This window comes from Sinohyriopsis cumingii, chromosome 4 (assembly GCF_028554795.1).
Source record: "Sinohyriopsis cumingii isolate HCF-2022 chromosome 4, ASM2855479v2, whole genome shotgun sequence".
NCBI classification, from domain to species: Eukaryota; Metazoa; Mollusca; class Bivalvia; order Unionida; family Unionidae; genus Sinohyriopsis; species Sinohyriopsis cumingii.
The window spans coordinates 3657792-3684798 of NC_142964.1; the positions used below are offsets into that span (position 1 = coordinate 3657792).

General features: G+C 40.7%; 1 long non-coding RNA gene across 1 annotated transcript in view; it reads left to right on the plus strand.

The window, feature by feature from the left end:
• Positions 1–17416, plus strand: part of LOC149800545 (uncharacterized) — a 28967-nt gene extending 11551 nt beyond the window's left edge. The window contains exon 2 of the long non-coding RNA XR_016420409.1: positions 17134–17416. This is a non-coding gene — a long non-coding RNA (uncharacterized LOC149800545). The remainder of the gene's footprint in view (positions 1–17133) is intronic.
• The last annotated feature ends 9591 nt before the right edge of the window (positions 17417–27007 follow it).

Below are 27007 nucleotides of genomic sequence, written 5' to 3' on the forward strand. Positions count from 1 at the left end.
TCCTCTAGAAAATTTAGAACCACGGCTTACACCTACACGGTGAAGTTTAAAGATTTCAAGGCCGACGTACCCTTGGAGAAAGCAGAAGGGTTTATCACCGAGATGTGGGATTCTTTGCTCACCTCACTCAAGCGACAATGTCAACCCAAAGAAGACGATCGCTTGACACTATCCATAGATCACGACGGTTTGAAATCCCCTGTTTGGATCGAGTTTAGCAGACCCGCAGAACTAACCCCTTCCAAAGTCATGGACAAGATTCAACACGTACAACAATCTAATGACCAGTTTGACATCACCGATGGTAAAGCCACACTGAAAATGGCTCACGTTTCTCTTCCTCAAGGGACAGGACGCAAAAAGATGTTATTGGTGGACGACCTTCGCAACACCAAAACAAGTCTCGTCCGAATTAACAACCCTCAAGACCAGATGTGCTTAGCCCGTGCCATCGTGGTGGGACGAACCTATGCCAACAAGAACGACACGGTAGAATGGAAAAGAACCTGGGAGAACATTCGAAAATCGAACTGAACCAAACAACGAAACGAAGCAGAACTCCTGTTGCAACAAGCTGGCCTGTCCAAAGACACACCCTGTGGCATTCCTGAGATGCAAAAATTGCAAGATGCCCTAGCTCCACGCTACACCTTGAAAGTGCACCCTCAAGAAATGCGCGGACCTCTGTTGTTTCGAGGCCAAGACTTTAAGGACGGAAAATACATTCATGTTTATTATCACGATGACCATTTCGATACCATTACCACTATCACTGGATTCCTGGGATACAGATATTACTGTGAGAAATGTGATTATGGTTATAACAATCGAGAGCAACATAAGCATTGTGGACGGAAATGCTCAGGATGTTTGGCCTCTCCACCCTGTCTGAGCGAAGAACCAGTGCCTTGTTCGACTTGTCTGCGCACGTTTGTCAGCCCTACCTGTTACCAACAACATTTGAAAACACAAGGTTCACAGAAGAAATGTGCTTGTCAACTCCTGAGATTGTGCCCCACGTGTAGACAAGGCATACTTACCAATAATGCCAAGGCACACGTATGTCGAGGAAAGAAAAAATGTCACATTTGTCACCACATCGTCGACTTGGAACACCAATGCTACGTGCAAAAATACCAACCCCCACCAGAGAAAGAGGACGGTCACAAGAAGAAAAGCAATTTCATCTTTTTCGATTTCGAATGCATGCAAGAGACCGGCATTCACATTCCTAATTTCTGCGTGGCTCATCGAGCGTGCGAGAAGTGCATTCAAGAACCTATCTTCAGTCATTGCCCTCACTGCAGCAAGATTCCTGGAGGACGTGAAAAAATCTTTCGGGGACAGAACACGTTAGCCGATTTCGCTCGATGGGTCTTAGACCCCATCGACAAGACATGGAGCCAAGAGGACATCGAACGTTACGGAGATTGTCATCGTCATGCCACGGTGATGGCTCACAATTTCTCCGGATACGATGGACAGTTTCTTCTCAGATGCTATACGGAACAAGGCACCGAGCGTCCTAAAGTGACTTTGAACGGAGCCAAAATCATTTTCATGCAAGTGGGACAAGTGCAGTTTAAAGATTCGATGAGTTACTTGGCCATGCCTTTGAGTCGAATGCCTAAAACGTTTGGAATGACAGAAATGGCTAAAGGGTACTTTCCACACTTTTTCAGTACGGAAGCCAATCAACATGCCGTTCTACCCCATTTGCCTGAGGCTCACTATTACGACCCCGACAACATGCGTACCGAACAACGAGAAGCTTTCTACGCTTGGTACCAAGCTCACGCCTCGGACCCTTTCGACTTTCAGGAAGAAATGTTAAAGTATTGTCGTTCCGACGTGGACATTTTACGACGTTGCTGTGGAAAATTTCGAGAACTGTTCATGGAACACGGAGGGGTCGATCCTTTGAAAGAAGCTTGCACCATTGCCAAAGCGTGTTCCTTAGTGTACCGCCAACGATTCATGCCTGAAAACACCGTGGCTGTCATCAGTCCTCAAACGACCCACTTTGTCAAGCGTCAATACTCGGTCAAAGCCCTACGTTGGTTACATTACTTGTGCGACAAGGAAGACAAGTGGATTCAGCATGCCCGCAACGGAGGAGGCGAAAAGACCATCGGAACGTATTCGGTCGATGGCTGGGACTTAGAAAACCCCAAGATCGTGTACGAGTTTAACGGTTGCTTATTTCACGGATGTCCCGTCTGTTACCCTGACCGTGGCACTAAACATCAGTTTTTACAACGAACCATGGAAGACTTGTACCAGGCCACTTGTCAGCGACGCCTAAAGTTAGAACAGCAAGGATACCAAGTGGTGGAAATGTGGGAACACGAGTACGATCACCGTATGAAAACCGATCCCGAGTTTAAACGCCTCGTGGAAAGTTACCAGTTCATGGACCCGTTGAACCCGAGGGATAGTTTGTACGGAGGAAGGACCAATGCCACCTGTTTGCTGTACCAAGCCGACGAAGAGAAAGGAGAAGAAATCAAAGACTTGGACGTGTGTTCGCTGTATCCCTACGTGTGCAAATATTGTCGCTTTCCCGTAAGGCACCCGCAATTGCTGACGGAACACATCGACCTGAAAAACATTCGACAATACGAAGGCTTGATCAAGTGCAAAGTTTTGCCTCCCACGAACCTATACCATCCCGTCTTACCTCACCATTGTCAAGGCAAACTGATGTTTCCCTTGTGCCGTACTTGTGCCGAAACGTGCAACCAGGACCAACCTTGCCATCACAGCCAGGAAGAACGTGCCTTGACGGGAACCTGGGTCAGCGTGGAATTGTTCAAAGCTCTGGACATGGGATACCAACTGTTAGAAGTGTACGAAATTTGCCACTTTCCCAAGACACAACAGTACCACAAGGGTGACCCTACTCAGAAAGGCATTTTCGCCGACTACGTGGATGCCTTTTTGAAACTGAAACAAGAAGCCAGCGGCTATCCTTCCTGGTGTCACACTCCCGAAGACCAAATACAATTCAAAGAGAAATACTACGCACAAGAAGGCATCTCTTTAGACCACATCGAAAAAAACGAAGGCAGGCGATCGTTTGCCAAAGTGATGTTAAATTGCTTGTGGGGTAAAATGGCACAACGACCGTGTTTACCCAAGACGAAATATTTGACAGAACCTTCCCGCTACTTCCAGATGATTCACGACAAAACCAAATACATGAAACACGTGGACGTCGTTCGAGAGGATTTGATCTTGGTCAATTACGAAGAAGATCTGGACTTTGTACAAGACGACCCTTTTGGAAATGTCATCATTGCGGCTTACGTGACAGCTCATGCTCGCTTAAAATTGTACGAAGCTTTAGAACTGTTAGAAGAACGCGTCCTGTACTTTGACACGGACAGTTGCATTTACATCCTTTACCCGAGTCAACATCACCCTGACATCGAAGGAGACCGTTTAGGAGCCTGGACAGACGAGCATCCCGACGACAAGATTCTAAGTTTCGTCAGTGGCGGCCCCAAAAATTACGGCTACGAATACCGGGACAAACAAGGAGAAGTGCACACGACGTGCAAAGTGAAAGGACTGACTCTGAATCATCGTACCAGTCGAGTGGTCAACTTTGAGGTATTGAAAGAAGCCTTGCAATCGGGAGAGGATGGAAACTTTAAAGTGACCACCTATCAACCGAACAAGATTGTACGTTTACCCACTCACCACATCGTCAGTCGACCCTTGGAAAAAGTCTATCAAATTGTATACCAGAAGCGAGTGCGACTTCCCAATCACTTTACGTTGCCGTACGGTCACGTCGGTATTGGTCTGTATATAAAAAGGAACCCTAGGCAAGATCGATAGTTCATTGTTCATTGAAGTAACTTACCATGTCGTTGACGAAGAAGAAACCAGATTGGTTAGGAGTCAAATGTTGGACATCACCGAGACCAGGGTTTTGAGGCTTGGACACAAGAGGTAGCCCAGTATGCACGAGAGTTATTCAAGGAAAAAAGTTACTTTTCAACCTGTGTTAGTGACGGTGCCAGAAGAACCCGTCACCCAGAACAGGACTGTCGTGGACAGGCCTGAAAGACCCTTTCGAGAGGACACTTGTGCGACCTTACCCCCTACTATACAACTGGTTAGAACTTTACCCAAAACATGTGGTTGTTGTACAGACACTTGTTTTTATTCCACGTTCATGGTTATCATGTGCCTTTTATTCTTGTACTTAAGCCTTTAACTTTTATGTATTTTTGTCTTTCGTATTCATGTTTGAAAAAAAAACATTCAATAAACGTGTTCTGAAAAAGTATATAAACTCTTGTCTTGTTTGTTTTTCGTGTCACAAGTGACATTTCTCACACCATGGCTACCTCTGCTGTCTCTGCTGCCTCTTCCTCTACTGTCAAAGTCATCGACGAACACTTAGATCGTGCCAGTTGGGAGGCTTTGTATCTTCGCCATCCCTTTAACATGCTCATTGCTGGACCTAGCGGTTCAGGCAAAACCGAATTCGTCAAACGTTTGATCGAACATAAACATCATTTGATCGATCGGCCACCTCAACGGATCGTGTGGTGTTACAAAGAGTGGCAATCGGCGTACAACCTCTTGCGAGAAAGTCAAGGCGATTCCATCGTGTTTGTGGAAGGCATTCCTAAAGAAGACGACGGCATCGTCTCTGACTCCCGTCAAACCCATTTGGTCATTTTCGACGACATGTTAGGAGAAGACGAAGAAGAAATTAAACTGTGGTTCACGCGCAAAGGGCATCACCGTAATGCCAGTGTCGTTTACATCACCCAAAATTTGTTTCAACAAAGTAAAGCCCATCGTACCATCAGTCTCAATGCGCATTACGTGGTCTTGTTTAAAAGCCCTCGAGATAAATCGCAAGTGCAAGTCTTAGCCAAACAGTTAGGAACGCCTTGGCTGACTCAGGCGTACGACGATTCCACTCAAACTCCACACGCCTATTTACTCGTCAATTTGAAACCTACGACTCCCGAGGATTTGCGATTTCGTACCCACTTGTTTCACCACTGGTACCAAGACGGAGGGCCTGTCCTGTACACGTCTCCGTCCTCGACTTCATTTCACTCCCCATAAAAAAATCTATAAAAACCTCAGACCCTTTTTCGTCTGTCTCACACAGTGTGAACATGACGTACCTTCAGTCGCATCTTCCCGTCAAATTGATTCGTGCCTTGTATGGCATCAGTCGAGAAAAAGATCCACAAACACGAGCTCGTGTCTTAGAAGCTAGTCTCAAAGAAGTCTTACGATGGTTCACGGTGACGGCACGTCAATTACTCCAAGGAATCATTCAGATTCCTCATCAAACCAAACGCTTTTTCGATCGAAACAAAGTCGCTTTGGTCCAACTGGCCGATCCCCGCATCGACACTCAAACCAAAAAACAAATCATTTTGAAACCTGGAGGGAGCGGTACTCTAGGAGGGGTCATCATTCGCTCACTCTTAAGATGGGATCCTAATGCCCCCAAAGTTATACCCAAGACAAAAGTCCAACGAAGCCCCAAGAAGAAAAAGAAAAAGACCAGGTCCCCAAGGAGAACTTCTCCAGTGGCAGGACCCTCCTCTGACCAGACACCACCACCCCGGAAAAAGAAAAGAAGCCCCCAGAAAAAGAAACAGAGAAAAAGTCCCCAGAAAAAGAAAAGTCCACAGAAGAAAACTAGTCGCAAGAGAGGCACTTCAGCCAGGACGCAACCTTACACTCGCAAACCACGATCTGCCACGGCAGTGACTGCGTCTCCGGCATCCTCACGTTTATCCACTTCTCCGTTGATGACACCAGGAACTGAAGAGTACTTGGAGACGTTGATCACACCAAGAACTTCTCCGTTAATGACCCCCAAAAGAACTTCCCCAGTGGCAGGACCCTCCAATTTAGTGGCAGTGGCTGCTGCTCACAAAGTACCTTCTCCCAAAATCAAAGTCCATGAAAGATCGGGCATGTTACAAAGTTTACTGGATTTGTCCAAGCAAGAACTGGCTCGATTTAGTCCGTTGCGTACCCCTGCACGACGTGTCATGCCTGTCCTCAAACTGATACGACGTAAAGACAATCAGTGGCGACGCGTTCCAGTATAAAAAAAGGCCTGTGACCAAGTAGGGTATCAGTGTTTTTTTTGGTGCTCCTGAAGACTCAAAGATGTCACCCTCCAGAAAACCCCAAGGAAAGAAAAGGAAAGGACTGCCACCACGTTTAGCCAAACATGGGGACATGTTATCTGTCCTGTCCAAAGCTTCTCCACCCCTACGAAAAAAACTCATTCAAACAGCCTCCAAAGAGGTCATCGATACCGTGTGTGAATGTTGTTTGAACGTTTTGAAAGGCACGATCCCTTTGTCCAAACACCAGAAACAATGTTTAAGCAAACATCGTCACGTTCTTCGCCAAATGGTTCGAAAGAAAATTCCCATTCGTCAAAAAAAGAAGATGTTGGTCCAACGTGGAGGCATTTTACCTCTCTTGTTAGGTCCCATACTGAAAGGAGTCTTGGGAACCATGTTGGGAGGACTGGTGGGAGCAAGATAAAAAGGCCCTCGGAAGTCCCAAGATCTCAGAATCGACCCCTGACAACCCCATGGAAGGACGAAAACTAGCTTTAGTGCCTTACAAACGATGGATGGAATACCATCGGTGGCAAGAACAACGCACCCCGCATTTACCTCCCAATCCCAATTTGAGCGAGATGTCCCAGTTACAACACGAATTGCAGTCCTTGATGGATCGCCAAGATTTGTCCGAAACAGAAAAATCGCAAAAGTACGGTCAACTCTTGCAACGACTGCAACTCTTTCACCAGAAAGCTTTAGACGAAACAGCTCTACCCACTCTGAAAGATTTTAAGACCTTGATGAAAAGTCCAGCACCATCACCAGTACCAGTACCAGTACCACCAGTACCAGTGACCAAGACAGAAAAAGGAGAAGAAGAAGAGGAAGGGTTTCAAACTCCACCAGAAAAAGTACGCAAGTTAACAACACCACCTACCTCCAGAATTGGATGGATTAAAAAGATGATGGCCACCCTTTCTTCATCACAAGAGAAAAAGAAAGTGAAGACAGAAGTGAAACAAGAACCGATATCCCCCGCTCAGACATCCTCCTCTTCGACACCTATTGCAGGCCGCACACGCAAAGCATTGCAATCCAAGAAAGTACCCCAAGAGAAAAAGAGTAGCATCCTCCAAGAATGGGTGTCTTATTAACACAAAAAATAAAAATGGAAAAAGTCTTAGCCAGCATTTACTACGATCCCTCCCATCCTGCAGGTTACGCAGGAGTTCAAAAATTGTATCGTGCTGCCAAAACGCGACTGAAAAGTCTCCGTTTACCTCAAGTGCAACGATGGTTACAAGAACAAGCTACCTACACTTTACACAAACCCATTCGACGCAAGTTTGCCAGAAGTCGCACCCGAGTGGAAGGCATCGATCATCAATGGCAAGCCGATTTAGCCGATGTCTCTCATTTGGCCAGCTACAATCGTGGCTACAAATATTTCTTTTGTGTCATCGACGTCTTTTCGAAATTTGCTTGAATTTGCTTGGGTCGTACCCCTGACTTCCAAATCGAGCAGCGAGTTAGTGCGAGCCCTGCAACGGGTGTTGAAACAAAGCGGTCGTCACCCTCTTCGATGGCAAACGGACAAAGGTACCGAATTTCTGAACCAAGCTTTCCAAAAAGAATTAAAGAAACGTGACATTCATTTTTTTACCACCGAGAATCCCGAAACCAAAGCCAGCATCGTGGAACGTTTTCAACGCACTTTGAAAGAACGCATGTGGAAATATTTTACGCATCACCACACTCTGAAGTACATCGACATCTTACCGCACCTGGTGCAAGCGTACAACCAATCTTACCATCGAAGCATTGGACGTGCCCCGCAAGACGTGACTCCCGAAAACGAAGTGTTGGTGTTTGAGCGCCTGTTTGGTACGTCCCCGACGAGGGCTGTCCCCAAGAAAAGTGGAGACTTGGCCGTAGGAGATTGGGTGCGCATTGGCAAAACCAAACGCACTTTCGACAAAGGTTACTTACCTAACTGGACGACCGAATTGTTTCGCGTCACTGGACGAGTGCATGGCCGTCATCCTGCCGTCTATAAATTGGAAGACATGAACGGAGAAGTGCTCAAAGGAACGTTTTATTTGCCCGAGTTACAACGTGTCACCAAAAAGGAAGACGACGTGTACGACATCGAAAGCATTCTCGAACGCAGAACCCGTAAAGTGGGCAAACGACGTGTCAAAGAAGTCAAAGTACGTTGGAAAGGATATCCACCCAGTTTTGATTCTTGGATCGACGCTTCGCAAGTCATCGACTATAAAAAGAAGTGACCATCATGCCCTTTCACACAGCAGACGCAGCTACGTCGACCACTCCTCCTTCCCCTAGTTCTTCTGTGCAAGATTTACAAAAACAACCCTTGTGGGTGTGGTGTGGAGAACGTGTGCCTAAAACGCAAATCGTCTTTTTCTGCCAAATCTTCGTGGTGTATTGTGTCATCGGGGCAGCCATCGCCAATTTGAGTTTGCAACAAGGAGACAAACAATTGTGGACCATTTTATTGAGCAGTTGCATCGGTTACCTGCTTCCTAATCCTTCCCTGTAATTCACCTCGAACGGGAACCCCGGGAACCTTGTGTCCAGTGCCAGTGCCAGTCACCACTTCAATCACAACCAGAACCCCATTTTAGACGGAAACACGCCTCTGACGTCCAGTAACCCCTCGGACAGCCACAGAACTCTAGAATTATGAGTCACCAAAACCAATTTTACTTAACTTTACCCAGTGACAGTTCCATGGAGGTGTTTCCCAAGAACACGTTGTGCTGTTACACGGCCAAATTACCTCAGGCCATCCAGTTAGATCACGAAGCCCATTGGGAAGTGGCTTTAGTAGAAATGATTCACCCGACCCAAGTCCTCAATGTCCTTCCCAATCAAAATTTTTTTGATGTGGAAGTTCATGACGAGCAAATGCAACAGTGGATGGATAGCAATGTCAAATATGACAAGAAAACCCGTACACAAAAGTACACCACCTATCACTTGTTCATTCCCCCAGGCTATTATTTTAGTGGTCAACATTTGGTCAGCACCATAACCTCCAGGTTTAATGTCGTGTTTCTGAAAGCTTTGGAGCATGTCAACAAAAGTGTCACCATGGAGTACCACAAAGCAGCTCGTCGCTTCTTGATGAAATTTGAACGAAGTAAAATCATGTCCATTTTATTTTGTCCTGAATTGTTTGACATGTTGGGCGGAGACATGGACATGAGAAAGGCCATGCTCAAGAAAAACGAATTACCCATCGTTTACGACAACGAGTCTTTTAGCAAGTTATTTCGTGCCCCGGTAGAACTGAACCAAGGACTGAATTTGATGTTCGTGTATTCCGATGTGGTGGAGTACAACGTGGTGGGACACACCTCCGTACCGTTACTGCGTGTCATTCCTTTCAAAGTGGATTCTGCCACGAACACTGACGAGGAAGGTGGAAACACTTACCACGTCCACCGCGAATTTGTCCATCCTCACTATTTGCCTGTCAGTAAGTCGTATTTGGACACGGTCAACATTGCTATAAAAGGAGATCTGGGACAAAATATTCCATTCACCAAAGGAAAAGTCACGGTGAAACTCCATTTTCGAAAACGGTTCTCTCACGACTCTTAAGTCATGTATCCAGTGTACCGAGGGGTTGCTCGACAGCGAGGACACGGCTTAGGAGACATGTTAAAATCGGCCTTTCGTTCGGTGGCCCCGGTGTTGAAACCGATGGTGACACGCGGATTGCACGCCTTGAAAGATGCGGCACTGACGCAAGGCAAAGAATTTCTCCAAAATGTCATCATCGACAAACACAACCCTAAAGAAGCCTTCATGAGGGCAGGCAAAAATGTATTGCTGCAAACGGGCAAAGACATTTTAGGCCAACGAGAAACACCTATAAATGCCCTGCACGCTACCGAGTCAGGCATTCAGCAAGGACAAGGCAGAAAGAGACGACGAAGAAAACACCCTTTCACCAGACTTCAAGCGAGAAAGGCCAAGAAAAGAAGAACCGTTCGAGACTTAGACGTTTTCGATTATTGAGAAAAGAGACAAAAAAAAAATGATGCACCGAGAATCTTGCGCTTGTTCCAAGACGGAACTGGATCTGTTTGCCATGCCCCCCACGATGATGACGATGGAAGAATCCCAGTGGGTGGAATTTCACCCCGTCTCTTCACTGACCGATTCCGCTCCCATCGAATTTGAAATCAAAGGACAGCCCGAAGATTACATCGATCTGAATAGCAGTTACTTGTACCTGAAAGTCAAAATTCTAGATAAGACTGGAGGTGCTATAGACGATGAAGCAGTAGCTCCCGTCAACAATTTCATGCATTCCTTGTTTAGTGGAGTGGACTTGTACTTGAATAACAAACTGGTCAGTAGCAGCATGGATATTTACCCTTATCGTGCCTACCTGGAAAATCTCTTGACGTACGGAATAGATGCCAAGAACACTCATTTCAATGCCTGTGTGGTATGGGAAGCTGACGAACCTACCAAGTTTGAAATATTGGAAACTGATGAAAAGAAAGACAACAATGATGGATTTCTAGAACGAAGAAAGAGAATCACGGGAGCCGACACAAGTTTAGAACTGATGGATCGTTTGCATTTGGACATGTGGTTGCAAGAAAAGTATTTGCTGAACGGGGTGGATGTCCGCCTGAGACTGAATCGTAGTAGTGCCGCTTTCCATTTGATGGCTGATAGTGACGGTTACAAAACCAAAATCCTAGAAGCCAGACTCTACGTACGCCGTGTGGAAGTGTTACCTAAAGTGGGAAACGACATCAGTCAGACGTTGAGCAGAACGACTGCCAAGTATCCCATATGACGCGTGGAAGTGAAAACCTTCACCATTCCCAAGGGACAGCGATCCATGATCGAAGATCATCTGTTCCAAGGACAGTTACCCAAACGTTTGATCGTTGGTATCGTCGAGAATACAGCCTTCAACGGAGCTGCCGAAAAAAATCCTTTCTACTTTCAACACTTTGGCGTGTCCAAAATCGAAGTCAGTCGCGAAGGCAAGACCTTGTGTACCGGACCTTTCGAACCTGACTTTACCAAGAAGAATTACTTGAGATCGTACTTGTCCCTGTACGAAGCCACCGGACAGTTAGGAACCAATACCAGTCACGGTATTACGTACGAGGATTATGCAGGAGGCTACGCTTTGTGGGCTTTCGATTTCACTCCAGACCAAGGCAGCGACGAGGGACATTTCCACCCTATAAAATCCGGCCAGATTCGTGTGGAAATTCAGTTTAAAGACCGAGACCCTGATGAAACGGTGAACGTCATCCTGTATGCAGAATTCGATAATACCATAGAAATCAACAGTTTGAGAGAAGTCATCCTAGATTACTAGAAACCATGGAAGACTGTTATCCCTCTTTACCTAGTGGAGAAACTTTTAGTGTTGGATTATTGTTAAAAAATGTTAGAGTTGTTGTTGTTTAGTGTTAAGTGATTTTTGAATAAAAAATGTTGTGTTTTGAAAAAATTGTTTGATGTTATATTGTTGGATTATTGTTAAAAATGTTAGAGTTGTTGTTTAGTGTTAAGTGATTTTTGAATAAAAAATGTTGTGTTTTGAAAAAAATGCCTTTGTGGTTTGTTTAGCTATAAGAATGTTGGATTGATGCTCTTTCATTTCTTACTATCCCTCTCATGACACTCACTAAACGTTGCGACTCAAAAACCGTGTGGGGGATGTTTTCCTTCACGTCCGCGCTTTGACTTTAAGAACCGGGGTTGTTTTCAGTCTAACCATCCATTGTCGACTCATCCTCCTACGAAGATGTGCTCCAAACTAGCTAAGCTCAACGAAGCCTACGTGAATTTGCATAGGGTCAGACACAGTCTGATACCGAAGCCAGAAGAAATAGAGAATGTGAGAATGTTAAAAATCACTGAAGACCTGATAGAAGAGCTCTTCAGAGAAGAAATGAACAGGGAAAAAGAAGAATGGACAGAGAAGTACAGACTTCAGAGACAGCAGCAACAGCAGCAACAACAACAACAGCAGCAGCAACCTGACGCTGACAGAGGCTTTGTCGATTGTCGTATCGACACCAAAGAGTTCTTCTTCTCTTTTCGAAGAAGCAGACCTATCGCCAGAAAGTCTATCCTCAGAGGACATCGCATTCTTAGAAACTAAAAAAGAATGCCATAGCAAACAAAAAAACAGCCCTTTTCAGGGCTACCCAATACTCTAGAAAAGAAATAACAATCCATTTGCCAATGTGTGTAGGTAGAGTAGTGTGAAAATAAATACTAACTCTTTTTTATAAAAATGTGAGGGTATGTGTTTGTGTGTTTGTGTTTGTAAGTGGTTAAGTAAGTTGGTATGGATAGTAGATTAAAATGATGTCTTTTTTTGGTGTTTGAGGTGTAAATTTGGGGTTAGATTGGATTGCTTTGCGTATGTGGATAGTCTATTGAAGTGATTTATAAAAAAATTTGAAATAGTGATGGGTAGCATAAAAAAGTGAGTGAGTGTTTCTTTTAGGTCCGCGCGTTGTTTCTTTAGGTCATGATCTAGGTAAGATCAATTTTATGTTTCTTAGGGGGATGTTTTCCTTCACGTCCGCGCTTTCACTATAAATTGAAACTCGCTGGGCAGTCTAGCTACCCTTGTTGATTGATCAACACCAAAAATGAACACGAGACTGTCTAAACTGTTGGAACTTCATGTGCATCTGGAATATGCCAGGCGCCTGTTGAATGAACTGGCCGCGGAAGCCATTGTGGAAGACGGAAGGATGAGAGAGGAGGAGGAAAGAAGAAATAAAGAAGAGGAGAGAAGATATAAAGAAGAAGATGAAAGAAGATACAAAGAAGAGGAGGAGGAAAAGGAGAGAAGAAGAAAAAATTTCAGAATCCCAGAAACCGAAAATTGGGATTCTGAAGCCACATATCCTGCCTCTGCTCTCTCCCCCAAAAAGGTAAAAAGTAATTGGGGGACAAGATGTGTATGTGGCGCCAGGCCTGGAAGGTGTCACCATTAACCAGGTGTCCATGAAGTTCCAAAATAAAAGCCCTTTTCAGGGCTACCCAATACTCTAGAAAAGAAATAACGATCGATTTGCCAATGTGTGTAGGTAGAGTAGTGTGAATATAAACACTAACTCTTTTTTCATAGTGCGAGGGTATGTGTTTGTGTGTTTGTGTTTGTAACTGCTCACGTACGATTGTGTGGATAGTAGATTATGGATTTTGTTTATTGTTTCTTAGCGTATGTGGAGAGTATAGTTTGGGTTTTGTAACCGCTCACGTACGATTGTGTGGATAGTAGATTATGGATTTTGTTTATTGTTTCTTAGCGTATGTGGAGAGTATAGTTTGGGTTTTGTAACCGCTCACGTACGATTGTGTGGATAGTAGATTATGGATTTTGTTTATTGTTTCTTAGCGTATGTGGAGAGTATAGTTTGGGTTTTGTAACCGCTCACGTACGATTATGTGGATAGTAGATTATGGATTTTGTTTATTGTTTCTTAGCGTATGTGGAGAGTATAGTTTGGGTTTTATTATATGAAATGAGAAAAGTAGGGGGATGTTTTCCTTCACGTCCGCGCGTTGCTGTTTCTTTGGTCATGATCTAGGTAAGATCAATTTTATGTTTTAGGGGGATGTTTTCCTTCACGTCCGCGCTTTCACTATAAGAACCCACAGTATTCGTCGTTCAAACCATTCTACAAAGAAGATGGCTTCTAACCAAATGGACAAAATACAAACATTGCAAGACGTTTTAGACAACTTAGGAATGATGGAACAGATGTTAATAAGACTCGTTGAAGACCATTATTCCTATAGTCCCCATCGTGTAAAGATGGAAATTAATAACTTAAAAAAGGTAAAGGACAAGATTAGTGGTGTCATGAAAGAGATAAAGGAGGAGAAGGAGGATGAAGAGGAAAGAATAAGAATAAGCAAATGGAACGAAAAAATTGAAAAAGAAGAAGAAAATGAGAAGAGGAAGAAAGAAGAGGAGGAAGAGAAGAAGAAAGAAGAGCAGGAGAAAAAAAAGAAAGAGAAGAAGAGAAAGAGTGTAGGAGATAAAATAAGAACTTGGTGGAGAAAAAGAAGAAATTAGAAGCAGAAGAAGAAGAAGAAGAAGAAGAAGAAGAAGAAGAAGAAGAAGAAAACCCAAAGGCCCTTTTCAGGGCCAGCCATATTTCTCGAAAAGAGATAGCCTTTCCATTGCCTATCCCTTTTTTAAATTTAAATTTAAATTTAAATTTAAAAAAACTTTTTTTTTAAAAAAAATCCCATATTCAATTCCCCTTGTCCCTAGACAAACCCAAACTCTATTCCCATGTTAATTTCCCTTGTCCCTAGACAGACCCAAACTCTATGTTAAATTCCCATTGTCCCTAAAGTGGCCCAGCGTTTTTCTCCATGTTAAATTTCCATTGTCCCTAAAGTGGCCCAGGGGTGTTTTTAATGCTAAGTCCCATTGTCCCTAATGTGGCCCACCTTACTACTTACCATTTTGATAAGTCTCTGGCATGACTCGGCCAGGGTTTGAACCCGCGACCTCTCGAATCGAAGGCGGACGCTCTCTCCCCTATACCACCGGATATATATATATATATATATATATATATATATATATATATATATATATATATATATATATATATATATATATATATATATATATATATATATATATATATATATATATATATATATATATATATATATATATATATATATATATATATATATATATATATATATATATATATATATATATATATATATATATATATATATATATATATATATATATATATATATATATATATATATATATATATATATATATATCTTGATACGACTCTATAGTTATAAACTAGATAACAGAAAGAAGAAAAACCAACAAGTTTTGTAAAACTTAACAATTTTATTATTAGTGTTGTAATGAAAATTTAAGAGGAACTTACAATATTAAGGATTGAATACAAAAAGATCATATCCTGAAAAAGTTCTATTAAAGTCCACAATAACTGCAATATAATGAATTGAATACAAATAATGCCAAAAAGTTTATATTAATGTCCAAAAGAATGATATGTTCTGTATAAATTTTGAATCCAAGAATATAATGGTCCGTCAACAGTCGCTACCTTTCAAAATGGCGTCGTCCAGAATTCCCTTGAATAATTTACAGTAGTTCCAAAATACTATTATAGTCTATTTCCTGAAGAATACAAATGAATGTCTTTCTTCTCAGATTATATCTAAAATACAACATTAAATACTTCTGCAGGCTTGATGTTAAAATGAAACGAGGCTTGCCAAGTTTCCTTTTAATGAAAACATTTATACAACGAGTGGTACATCATTGATACAGCATACATACTATACATATATTTTATTTACATCACATACAAATACATATATTTGTCCTTTGAACGGAGTTAAGATTTACTACAGGCAGCTGTGTATTGAACGAATGAATGAACTCCTCACACACCCGAGCTAGGAGTACGCGGAGTACGCGGGGCCTAAGGCCGACCATGACCGCGGGGCGGGGGGGGGGGGGGGGGCGGGCAAAGTATCGGTATCTCGATTGGTATGCTACTGCAGACACTGATTATGCCCAGACTAGATCACCTTTCGCGATTTGGCGCACGAATTTAGTTTTTTCATTACTCACTTTAAAAAATCCTGTTTGTGGACTGCGGTTTTTTTTATTTGAAATAATAACATGACGACAATGCCTTTGGCCTAATAAACTGATTATTATTGTCATTTTTCAAATAACATGAAGACACAAATTAAGAACAATAATTTGCATGCATTACGTGCGGCCTGTATCAGCGTTTCCAATTTACCGGAGAATATAGCTTGACAAACTCATAAGGACGACCATAGGCCTGAAGCGCGGGGCCCCCTCAAGAGCGGTGCCTGGGGCGGTCGCCCCACTTGCCAATCCCAAAGTCCGTTCATGCTATTCACAATCACCTTTGAATATTGATAAATTGATTGTTTTCTTTTTTTAGTTTCTATTTTTCTTCACATTGATTTAATCAATATAATACACACTTATGATTTAAACATGAAAGATGGTTTTAATGATGAAAGTAAAACACTACAAACGCTCGGTTAGCCACGCCATTCACATGAACGCTTAGCCATTCACGTACCGGCGTATGGAAATTAATGTGGAATAGAAACTAAGCGAAATGACGAACCAACAAGAGGTAATTAAAATATTTTGATATATTTTATAATTGATCTAAGTCATTATTCTACTTTAATAACAATACCACCGACCATAAAACTCTCTCTCTCTCTCTCTCTCTCTCTCTCTCTCTCTCTCTCTCTCTCTCTCTCTCTCTCTCTCTCATCCTTTGGTCGGTTTGACAAAACTTTTACCATCATTCATTTGTCCATAGACATCGTGGGATGACACAAACGAAAATCCTCTACGTTCGTCATTCCATAGAATTGAGCCCGTATCTTGCTACGATGGTCCAGAGAGAGAGAGAGAGAGAGAGAGAGGCCTTTGGACATTTTCATATTTAATTAATAATAATAATCGAGTTTTAGAACATTATAATATGTTTAAGAAATAACAACTACAAAAGATTAAATACATCACATTATGTGTACCACGTAACCGAGAAATTTACCGTATAATGTGGACATGGTTTGAAACTTTGTATCATTGATAAACATTGTAGATAAAACTCAAGGAAAGTGCACACATATCGTTACGTCGAGCCATATTCTTGTAGGTTACTTGGAATACATAATATATATATGAATGAATAGACAGACAGACAGACTTAATGTATTCTCATAATTACAACTAAAGCTAGGCTGTCATAAAGATATATTCTTTGGTCAATTGAATATGGGTAAGATTGAGGCGAAATACAATATCAATATACATGTACATTAATCGTCATATTCGTTAGAGGGTCTAATTATGTATCCATCTGCATTTCGCTGCAACCAGGATAATAGTTAGTCAATAATCACAGGATATAATGTGATGCAGTTTTGTACATATCTTCCATTCCAGAACACGTATGATGTGTCTCTCCATAACATCTTTATACGTATCCTCCATTCAAGTTCCTGCCTGATGCTGCTCTCCAGGTCATCTTTATGCAACTTTGTATATTTCTTCCATTCCAGAACCTGTGTGATGGGTCTCTTCGGTTCATCTTTATAGATGTGTGATCTTTATAACATTCAAATATATTGTTCTTCACTGCCACATGTCGAAATATGTTTGTAACGGCATGCAAGCTGCAATGAAGGAACCGTAATCACTGAAAAATAAGTAAACATCTTTAAAATTATATTTAAAGCATGTGTTTGAATTTACTTATAATCCCAGAGTGGCCTAGTGATGTAAATTTAAACTGTACTTTGTGACGTATTATATTTTTACTTTTCTTTATGTGTGATCAAAGATATATATCTTTTTTTGTCTAACCCTTCTCTCTCTCTCCAATCAATTAAACGTCCATAAACCAGCCCCTCGGTAATCATATAATTTGTAACCAGTCACTTTATAACTCGACCTTCTCTCCAGACTCAACAAAATTACTATCTTAATAAATTCAACCTCCATATGATGGCCGCTTCTAAACAACGGCCACAATTCATGTCCCATCAGTGTGAATTTGAGCGTTGGTTCACTGTGTAAACTGCGGATATTGTGTAACGGTTACTACAGCTTTGCTGTTTCAATTAAACATGCCAAAAATTCGACAGATCTTGATTTCGTTTTATAAGGCCAATGATAATTAAATGCTTTGTACAAAAGATTATGGAAAAAAAAATAGCTAATAGCTATGTTTGATTAAACAGTATCTCACGTTTTACAACACAGTTAGAACTACTTTATACTTTTAATTTGCCATTTTAAAAAATATTATAAGCACAGTATGGAAATTAAACAATGTCAATCCAGCAGGACCTGGTCTGGAATAATAACATTCGTTTTTTCGAATCGGCGGAAATCGTTATTAAATATTATCCAAATACGTCTTCAATGGGATTTGAGAAAGCTTTGCAACTGAATTATGAGCCATAAGAATACATGGAATCAATATAAAACGTAAACAAACTACAAAGATCTTCGGGTTACTGCGTTCTCACTTCAGTGCCAGAGATACTTTTATGCTGAGCACTTCTTTGGGTAACATATTCGTCAGAGAAGAATCATGAAGTTTGGGTACGGATTCAAACTTGTGGATGGGAATTAAGGTTATCGGGGTGGGGGTGGGGTGGGGAGAAAGTTGGAAAAAATGGATTAAACGGAGTGAGGGTTGTTGGGTATCTTTCTTTTTATCTGATCCTCAACCTGTTGTTGTTGTTGTTGTTGTGGGCTTAACGCTATTTTTCAGCAAATGATATATAGCGGCCAGTATAACTGGTGGGGTAAGAACATGGGAAACCCCCGGGAAGAACCACCTATCGACGGGAAGTTACTGGAAAGCTTTCTCACAAACCACACTGGCCGAGTCCACAACCTGTAAAGTGGATACAAAAACAAGTGGAGGACTATGTGAGCATGTCCGTATGTCTATTTGTCCGTTTGTGTTTGCTGTAATACGTGCATTAGTTTAAAATTATGTCCATTAGCGATGAAGAATTGCAACGTTGGGGATGGCAGTGATTGTAAATACGATCTCACTATGCTTAACTTTAACGCTTTAAACATTATGATTTTTGAGTTTTATAATAGGGACTCGTGGAAATGGTGGTGTGAAATAATTGTATCGCTATGACAAATTTCAATGTATTTATGTCTTATTACGCAATTCTAGTGCTTGTAAATAAAACTGGTGGCGGTTATAGCATTTTAGAGAAGTTTATGACGATAGACTGAAAAACAGAATTTGTTTTTAAAACACTAAAATATACAACAAAAGCAAAACATAAAACTCAGTTGGGTAACAGACAAACCTTGAAATTTATTATCACCATTAAAATAGAAATATAAATTCACGCAAATGTAGTGAAGTCGAAATTCTGTGACTCACACTATCTTTGTTTCTTTGTTCCTTCACTAATAAATACAACTTTGGCAGGAAACAGGTGAAGGAAAAATATTCAAGGTTTGAGAAAGAAAATCCTTAGCACTGGTTGTTAAGGGTCCAGGTGTGGGCCTCTCAAGCGTTTTAATACCCATATTTCAGTTCTGATAAACACTCGACATGTTGTCAAACAATGACAATTTTGTATCCCACCTTAATACCTTTTCCATTCTTTTCAAGTCGGTATTTGTTCTCTACTTTAGAACTGCCATCAAGGTGTATTCGGAACGTGTAATATGTACTGAAGGTTTTATTTCGTATCTACCTACCTTCCGTGCAGGTGTGAAAACTAAACAACAGTAATAAAAGAACGGTGGGAGACCAGTAGAACTTAAACGGCACTTTCTTATTCACTCGATTCAATATTTCATGCATTGTTTAATTAAAGAAAAGGGATAATATGGCCCAGTTTTGAAAAGAAATTTAGACTCAAGAAGTGAAATATTTGAGGTAGATTACAATGACGCAATGAAAAATAGCCTGAGTCAAGGATGGGTAAAGATGGGGTGGAAAGAAGGCTCGTTTGGAAAAGAGCGGTGATTTGAATCTGACTGAATGCTTTAGAGGACCTCAAATTCTGTTTTTAAACAGAATTTAATCCCCCACTGATGACAGATTTGTTTAAAAATTGATTGCCATATGTCAAACAAAATGCTGACGAGTCACACATATCTAGCTGAGAATAAGTTTTGTGTGGGTAATGATGCATGTACGTAACAATATATATCAGATGGTTCCATTATGCCCAGCATCCAGTTTAAAACTGATACCACTAAATCCAGAATCCATTTTAAAACTGATATCACTAAGCCCAGTATCCATTTTAAAACTGATACCACTAAGTCCATTATCCATTTTAAAATAGATACCTTTAAACCCGGTATCAAGTTTAGAATAGATACCACTAAGCGCAGTCTCCATTTTAAAATCAAAACCACTAAGCCTAATATCTACTTTAAAAATAGACACCACTAAACCCAGTATCCATTTTAAAATTGATGCTACTAAGCCCAGTATCCATTTAAAAACTGATACCACTAAGTTCAGTATCCATTTTAAAATTGATACTATTAAGCACAGTATCCATTTTGAAAATAGGTACCACTAAATCAAATACCCATTTTTAAAATAGATTCCCCGCGCCAGGCATTATCTAAAAAAAATGATCACGTCTAGAATAATGTTTGAAAAAAGGCTTATGATCAGTCTTGACATTTTAACTCCGACTCTACCCGATTCCGCACTAGGACCAATATAACGATTCTCTCCACCTTGGTATTGTTTTTATAACATAATATAATATAATATAATATAATATAATATAATATAATATAATATAATATAATATAATATAATATAATATAATATAATATAATATAATATAATATAATTCTTTATATTAGATAGAATATATCCTGTGATTCCACTTTATTGCGTATATTTTATGATAATTAATTAAGCAACAATGCATTATTAGGTGTTGTGGTAGATCCCAAAATTGATGCAATCAGGGAGAATCCGTGCATTATATCTTTTTAAATTAAATTATCTTATATCTGTCATGTCAGTGACATGACAATATTGGTACCCTGAATGAAATGGCTGCTTAAATTAACAGAGACAAATTAGTTTCAAGATCACATAATTGCAGAACAGTGGATACCGGAAGAAACTGTCTGCGGAGATGCCTCGAACAGGCTTGATGGCAATACTATTTGCGATAAGCATATCGCCAACCCCCAAACCCAACCCAACCCCCATTTTCTTTTAGGCTGCTATACATGAAGGCTTCTAACTATTAGGTTTCAGAAGAACGTGGGAAAACACCAGAAATAAAAACAACACCAAAAATAAAACAAAACCAAAAAAAAAAACTAAAACAACGCTCCACTCCACTCCACCCCAGCCCACCACACCTCACCCCACCCCCCAAAAAAACCCCCCAACCGATCCAGGGAAAGCCAATGACAAGTTTCACGCATAGACTCTTTGGCCGAGGCTACCACTCGAACCTACAGGGACAGATGTGAGATGTCAATTATGTCAGTGATTTGTAATAGGCGAGCGCCTTGGACCGCTAAGCCTCCCGGACCTCATACCACTCGGCTACATGGGGCCTCATACCACTCGGCCACGTGGGACCTCACGCCACTCGGCCGCCAGGGGCCTTATACCATTTGGCCCCCCGGGGCTCAGTGTGTAAACCATTAATATGCTAATATTCATGTGCATAACATTTTCACTAGTTTAGGTGGCAGGGGACAGTTTCGTATATTGGCCCCTGGCAAATTTCTTAACTTCAGGCGATGGTGTGACTATATGAGGTGTTATTGTGTACTAATTAAAGATATAGATATATTTGTGAATTCTAGCTTTGTCTTTCTAGCTTGTAGTGTTTTTGAAATTGAGGCACGTACACAATATGAAGCCAGCGAAATACCAATATTAGGCTTGGAAGCAGAGCTAGCTACTTATAGCAGTAGATACGTTGGCTCAAGGTTAGTAAAATATCTCTGAAACTGCATGGATGACAAATATTTTGAATAGCATCAAGCTATTAAATACATAATGTTCTTCAAAATTATGACCAATGGAGAGGGCTTGTTTTCGCACTGTGAGCATCAAGTGTTCTCAAAAACGGTCTTCGATCATGAAATTTGGGGATGAGGTGCATACACATTTTATTCTGTGAATTTCCACTGACTTGTCAGATCAAGTGAACCATATTTTTATGTGTTGCTTTATTATACCTATCCAAAAATATGGATCTATTTTTATCTCACTCATTTATTTTATTTTGTGAATTTTTATATTAGGCATGAGTATGAAACATTAAATTTGTGCATAAAACCTGTCCCTTACACCCTTATTTGAATTTGTCATTATTTGCACAAATTAGAAACCATAAACACGTTTCCATGAAAACTGAAAGGGACATACATAATAATATGGACACTTTGAAATGTTTATACATCTTGTCCGCATAGCTGCAAAAGAAAATGGTGTATGTTTGCTTGGTTTTGGATTTTCATTAAGCCAATTCGCAGAAAGTTCAATTATCTTACCTGTATGTGTCGTGAATAATGTGCATACCTGTTTCCACTAAACTATGTTTGCACGACGAAAGCTCATAGTCCTCGAGACAGACTTTCCAACACGCTCGTAAACATGAAACAGTAAAAGCTCCGAAATCTATAATCCGCAATTCTCTTGTTAGGATGGACAGCGGTACTCCCATTACCGTAGGTAGAAAATGAACAGCAATGTTAACTATACTCTTACTCACAAGGGAAAAAAATCAAAACAAAAAAGACTCCCCCACCCACCCAAACAAAACAACAACTAAATTTTTGCTCAGTTTTGCGTGCGTTATACACGAGCAAAGGCAGAAATACCTAATGGTCAGAGTCAGTAATGTATGTTACAATCCTTTAAATGGTCGAACATTTAGCACAGAAGTGATTGACATGGACAGTTTATAATAGACAGAAAGGCGAAGCGGCAATGAAAAGATATTCAGGAGAATTAGCACTAATTACAGACTTTCTGATTATACAAATGGCCAAAATATTATAATAACAAATAGATTTGAATGTTGACGAAGAATTCGCTCACTGAGATGAAATTGCTTGTTATGAGTTGGTTGCATGGGCAGGAATAACATTACTATTCTCAATGATATAAGACCTGAATCCCCCAACCCCCCCCCCCAAAAAAAAAACTCAAACATAAAACCAAATTATTTAACTAAGTGGTTTGCATTTTGAAAGATATATATTATCAGAAATTGGTCATTGGACTGCAAAAATTAACAAATATATGAGAATAAAACAATACACGCATGAACAGAGAAACCAGTTAGTATTATAAAATCAAAGATTAGACTGGTAATCATGCTTCCGGTATGCTGCATGAGCTGAAAGGTGCCAGCAGCGCAGAGCCCGGATAAAACTTTGGTGCACTGGTGGACTAAGCCAAGCCTGATCCGGAATTTGAAAATAATAGGCTCAGAAATCGCCACATGAAAGAAGCGGGTAACGTCATTGTTAATTAGCTCTCACCTCTCACAAAAGGCGTGTAAATGATAATACTTGAATTCTTGTGTACAAACAATCCTTTACGATTTTTAAGCCGGTTTGTTATGGAGATTTTAGTTTATATTATTACCAGTATTTGCCAATCGTTTAGTAACACAATGACATAGCTGAGTTACGAAATTAGCCCAGACAGAGGGGAGCCAGAATGAAAAGAGACATGTTGACTAAGTGATTGACAAGGTCAAGGGTTAAATTATAAACATTGAAAAGTAAGAAGTATTGAGTGAAAGTAAATATTGTAAAATTTGCCAATATGTTACTATAACCCCACGATTCTAGTTTCAAAGCGCTTGCTTATAGTCAGTTTTCCCTGGCAAATCTCTATGTTTGAAACATTCAAGTATGTTTGCTGTTCCCATCAACATGTACTATTCATCAACTACTTCAAGGTGCAAGTTGACAAGTTAGTATTAAACTGAAAACAACACGTCTAGAAAAAGTCATGAAATTCTACTTTTACGCGTCTGTGTTCTGGCCATCGATCCCAGGTATTTATAGGTGGTTACCTACAAATTTTCTGGCAGGACTGTGTTAGATTCGAACCCAAGTCACGTTTTGCTATCTCGGCACGCTTGCCACAAAGCTTTGAATCATGTTTCTTCTAACCTGAAACACGTATACCCATCTTTATCCATGTGTAATGCTCAGCCTACTGCCAATTAAGTAGATTTTAATTTTTACGTAGCCTTTTGTGCCTCCATATTGGGGGGGGGGGATCTGGGTCTAATGTATTTCAGTTATAGCAAAGACGATATATACGGCATATGTGGCAGCAAATGATAAACCAATAAAGATGGTATATACGATAGAGGATGCAGCAAATGGTGTTCTCTTTTAGGTGTGACATATACTCAAGCAAAGACGGCTATGACAGTAAATGGTGTTCTCGGTTAGGTGTGAGTTATACACAGGCAAAGACGGCATTTATGATATCAAATGGTGTTCTCGGTTAGGTGTGACTTATACCTAAGCAAAGACGGCATTTATGACAGCTGATAATGTTCTCGGTTAGGTGTGCGTTATACACAATCAAAGACGGCATATATGACAGCAAATGGTGTTCTTTGTTAGGTGTGCGTTATAAACAATCAAAAACGGCATATATGACAGCAAATGGTGTTCTTGGTTAGGTGTGCGTTATACACAATCAATGACGGCATATATGACAGTAAATGGTGTTTTCGGTTAGGTGTGCGTTATACACAAACAAAGACGGTATTTATGACAGCAAATGATGTTCTCGGTTAGGTGTGACTGATACACAAGCAAATACGGTATTTATGACAGCAAATGGTGTTCTCGGTTAGGTGTGCGTTATAAACAATCAAAAACGGCATATATGACAGCAAATATTGTTCTTGGTTAGGTGTGCGTTATACACAATCAAAGACTGCATATATGACACTAAATGGTGTTCTCGGTTAGGTGTGACTTATACACAAGCAAAGACGGCATATATGACAGCAAATGGCATTCTCTGTGAGGTGTGCGTCATACACAATCAAAGACTGCATTTATAACAGCAAATGGTATTCTCGGTTAGGCGTGCGTTATACACGAGCAAAGGCGGTATATATGACAGCAAATGGTGTTCTCGGTTAGGTATGCGTTATACACCAGCAAAGGTGGTTTATATGACAGCAAATGGTGTTCTCTGTTAGGTGTGCGTTATACACGAGCAAATGCGATATATATGACAGCAAATGGTGTTCTCTGTTAGGTGTGCGTTATACATGAGCAAAGGTGGTATATATGATAGCAAATGGTGTTCTCGGTTAAGTGTCCGTTATACACGAGCAAAGGCGGCATTTATAACAGCAAATAGTTTTCTCGGTTAGGCGTGCGTTATACACGAGCAAATGCGGTATATATGACAGCAAATGGTGTTCTCGGTTAGGTGTCCATTATACACGAGCAAAGGCGGCATTTATGACAGCAAATTGTGTTCTCTGTTAGGTATGCGTTATACACGAACAAATGCGGTATATATGACAGTAAATGGTGTTCTCTGTTAAGTGTGCGCTATTCACGAGCAAAGATGATATATAGGTCAAATCGGACAGCAAACGCTCTTCTCATTTAGGCGCAATAACGTTGTACACAAGAAAAGATGGTATGTGGGGCAGACGGGACAGCAGAAGCTGTTCTTGGTTCGGTGTACGTTATGTACAAGCAAAGTAAGCCATTTTTGTTCTCGCATAACATACACCCCAGCTCGGAACAGATGCAACGACAAATGGTGTTCACCGGTTAGACGTATGATATACACGAGCATAGACCACACACACACACACACACACACACACACACACACACACACACACACATATACACACATACATACATACATACATACATACATACATACATACACACACACAGAAACGGACATATATACATATGGCAGAGGTGGTTGCAAATAGTATTCTCATTTGTAGCGTTTGGTATACATTGGGAAGAATGGTATATACGGTAGATGTATCAACAGGTGGTATTCTCAGTTAGGCCCCCACCCCTCCGTACATAAGCATAGGCACGGCACATGTGATAGCAAATGGCAATCTTGGCTAAGAATAAGTTATATTCGCTAGAACAAAAGGAAGAAAAAAAAACGGTATATAATTTGTAAAGTCCATACAGCGTTCGTGTACATCTTTATAATAGTAAATAACTCAAGTAATTTCAAGGACATCGATATTTATCCTTAATACCGGAAATCATTGTACGATGATGTTGATGGAGGAGGGGGAGGGTGAAGGTGGCCAGGTGGTAGTATAGGGCGCTCGCCTTTACAGATCACTCACGCATATCACATCTGTCCACGTGAGTTCGAGTCTCGACTCGACCAACTTTGGTGAGTGAGAAAAGCCTGGCAGTAGCTTACCGTGGGTGGGTGGTCCTTCCCTGGATGTGATACCACCAAATATATTGTCCGCCATGCATTTACTGAACAGTGGCATTAAACCCCACAAAAGCAAGCAATACACGCAAAGTAAAAAAAACCAACCATTAAACATAACTGTATTTATGGTCGTTGTCAGCAATGCTCAGGTTGAAATCCTGTGATTGCCTTAAGGATGAAGTGGATGACGAAGGAAGCTTCAGTACGATTTGCTTCCGTTGAAATGAACTCTCCAGTAGATTCCCGATAAGTGAGTGGTCGATTCCGATTTTCATGCTGTTCAGCCCAAGAGAAAATGATAAGTTAATGAGAGATTTGTTTGACCGTATAAAGCACTAGATAACATTGCAGATATGGAACAAGTCGGAGCATTATAATTTGTCAATTATAGCATACAAATGGATGTTTCTTATATCGTTTTCGTAATAAATGGATAGCAAATGTCAGCAACATTGCTATAAATTGATAGTTCTGAATTTTCATGAAAGTGGTTGCAGAATCACGTAAGACATTGAAATATTGAAATGAAGATTTTTATTTTAAAATCATGTATTTTCGTGACAATCAAATTATCAAAAGTCGTATGTATACACACGTGTATGTACGGCAAACTCGCTACAACTGTCAAGTTTGTTCCTATTCATTTTATGGCAGTGCCTTTTAATTGAGAGAATTTACAATCCTCGTCTCAATATCATGACTTTAATTGAGAAAACTATCCTTCCTAGTCTCAATATCATGCCTTTAATTTAGAGTAATTATCTTCCTTGTGTCAGGATCATGCCTTTAATTTCGATGAATTACCATCCTTGTCTCAGTGTCTTGCCTTTAATTTAGAGGAATTAC